The sequence below is a fragment of the Petaurus breviceps genome, unplaced genomic scaffold, assembly GCF_028583685.1.
Source record: "Petaurus breviceps papuanus isolate PSGF00001 unplaced genomic scaffold, PetGlider_PUasm1.0 98, whole genome shotgun sequence".
Taxonomy (NCBI): Eukaryota; Metazoa; Chordata; class Mammalia; order Diprotodontia; family Petauridae; genus Petaurus; species Petaurus breviceps.
Window position 1 is genome coordinate 12,852,555 of NW_027187460.1, and position 2,993 is coordinate 12,855,547.

Here is a 2,993-nt window from a genome sequence, read left to right on the forward strand (position 1 = left end):
CAAAAAGTAACCATTAAGTGGTACCAGGGCAACAGTTGAAAGCCTCAGGGAATTGGGTTTAAAAGGCACAGCATTAATGAAAAAGGGACAGGGACCTTGGCTTAGCAGCACAGACATCTGGACCTCATCTTCTTCCCTTTTAGTGTTGCTAAATTTCTCCTTGAACTGTACTAAATCTTCAAGGTAATGGATAATACAATCATGTAAGCTGTCAGAGGAATGTCAGCAGTTGGAAAGAATTTACTCCTCACAATTAACTATCCAGTGGTCCCAGGAGACTTACCTTTGTTCAGGGAAGGTGGTGAGTAGGTTAGGGGAAAAGGAGTTTTTGACATAAGCTCCTTTTGTGGGCCAAGCTGATGGGGCTATGGGATTGACAAAGTTAAAAAGACGTTGAGCAGTTCCACGAATCCATGTTGCCTAGGCAGTCAACATGCTGTTTAAAGATGGCGGCAGAGGAAGCCCAGCAGCAGAAAGTGGACCCACTGGAAAGCAACAATGAAGGAGCCACCTCCTTGGCCTACGACGAAGCCATCCTGGCCCAGCAGGACGGCATTCTGCAGGAGATCGCCATGCAGAGTCCACTGGTCTCTGAGCGGCTGGAGCTCTCGGTGCTTTACAAGGAGTATGGGTAAGACGACACCATCTACCAACAGAAGATCACGCACCTACACAAGAACTATTCCTGCATCCCAAAGACCAGGCCCGATGGCAACTGCTTCTATCGAGCCTTCGCGTTCTCGCAGCTGGAGGCTGTCCTGGAGAACAGCGAGGAGCTGCAGAGGGTCAAAGCCCTCACTGCCAGGAGCAAGGAGGACCTGGTGTCTCAGGGCTTCGCCAACTTCAGCATTGAAGACTTCCATGCCACCTTCATGGACCTGATCGAGCAGGTGGAGAGGGGGACCTCCGTGGCCAAACTGCTGGCCGCCTTCAATGACCAGAGCACCTCCAACTACCTGGTGGTTTACCTGCGGCTGCTCACCTCCGGCTACCTGCAGCGCGAAAGCAAGTTCTTCCAGCATTTCATCGAGGGCGGACAGACAGTCAAGGAGTTTTGTGGGCGGGAGGTGGAGCCCATGTGCAAGGAGAGTGACCACATCCACATCATGGCGCTGGCGCAGGCCCTCGGAGTCTCCATCCGGGTGGAGTACATGGACCATGGTGAGGGTGGCACCACCAACCCCCACATCTTCCTTGAGGACTCCGAGCCCAAGGTGTGTCTGCTCTACAGACCCGGACACTATGACATCCTTTACAAATAGGTGCGGCGGCGCCCCGGGCCCCGCCTGCTGCTGCCGGCCAGTGCTAGGGTCAGTCCTGCCCCTCCCCGTGCCCCTCCTGACTGCTAACAGCTGGCAGCCATCTACAGAGGTTTTCTGTGGTTGTAAATGGTAATACTTCCTCGCCCTTTCCCCTCCCTGTCACCAGTAACCCTGCCTGTTTTATTAAATGGGATGCTAGTGGTGGTGGGAAAAAAAAAATAAAAGCAATAACACTCGCTTTGAAGGAGGAACCCCCAAAACAGGTGACCAGTTGCAGCACAAAATGACAGCTGCTTAGTGGACATGAAGACGTAGATAACATCTCTAGGAAATGAGGACCATAGCTTTTCAGAGAAGCAGTAAACATCCGCTTTACAGGTAGGGCAGATTAGCAACTACAGATGCAGAGTGGAGCAGCAGTAAGGAGAGGAAGTTGTTGGGAGATGAAGTCATGAGAAGCCGTCTAACTGATCCTGGACATGGTGCCAATCTGTTATCATGATAGCATAGATTTTCTAGGCAAGATTCCTTCTCTGAAGACAACATGTGAATCTGTGGAACAATTTGTGTGTGAAGGAGTTTTCTTATGTCGTTTACTTTTCTATTCTGCCCTAATTAAAAGCTTTTCTGGTCTTAGTAGAGAACTAACTCAAAGTGAACTTGATATATATTTGCATAATTGTGACCTCCAAAAGCATCCTTCACTGAACCTGTGCATATAGGGGATTCCAAAGTAATGTGGAACATGTAGTAGTAGTAGTGGTGGTGGTGGTGGTGGTGGTGGTGTTATTGTAATGGTAGTAGTAGTAATAGCAGCAGCAACTATCACTGACAACTATAATATAGTCATTAAAGTCATTTTTTGCGTAGCAGGTCACTGAAGTAAATCTTCATATTACCAAATCATTAAAATTTAAGGGATTTACTTGGAGGATATCTAGTTCAACCTCCTCACTTTACAGATAAGGAAAATGAGTAGCAAAGTGGTTGTGACATACTGGTAGTAGGTGGCAGAGCTATGCACTCAGGCCCTTTTTTTTTTTTTTAATCAAATCCTCTCATGAAGTCTTTCTACTTTATCATTCTGATTCTCAGATTTCTTATTATATATTCCTTTATAATCTAATCACATACACCAAAGGGAGCCCATGTTAACTTGGGCAAGTCAACTAACTTCCCTGGGCCTAAGTCTCCGTATATTTTAAATGAGAAGTTTTCACCAGTGAATGTCTGAGGTCCCTTCCAGTTATAATAATAATTAATAATAACTAGAATTTATATAGTGTTTAAGATATGCAAAGCACTTTACAAAGAGCACATTTTAGTCTTACCACCTTGAGAGGTAGGTGCTATTGTTATCCCCATTTTATAGAGATAGAGTTTAAGTGACTTGTCCAAGGTCGCCTAGCTACTGTCTTGAAGTCAGATTTGAAGTTAGGCCTTTCTAGATCCAGGGCCCATTCTCAATCCACTGGGCCATCTAGCTAGCATTATTATCCTATGATTGTAAGGTATTGCCTTTTTTGCATGTGAACCATTTGGTTACTGAAAGGGTGCAATAAAACAACATTTGTGTAAGTAAAACTTTTTTTAATAAAATGGTGAAGAAATTATCTTTCAGAAAAAAAAATAAATTTTAAATAATTGAAGAGAAATGGACTTATGAAAACCTCTTCGAGAACTTCCCTTTAGGAAAAAAAAATGAATTGAGAGAACCTGTTTGAAAACTGA

At 45.0% G+C, this 2,993-nt stretch overlaps 1 pseudogene; it reads left to right on the plus strand.

Annotated features, from left to right (window-relative positions):
• Window positions 1-446: 446 nt before the first annotated feature.
• LOC138155937 (ubiquitin thioesterase OTUB1 pseudogene) lies at window positions 447-1,262 on the plus strand (annotated as a pseudogene).
• Window positions 1,263-2,993: the final 1,731 nt, after the last annotated feature.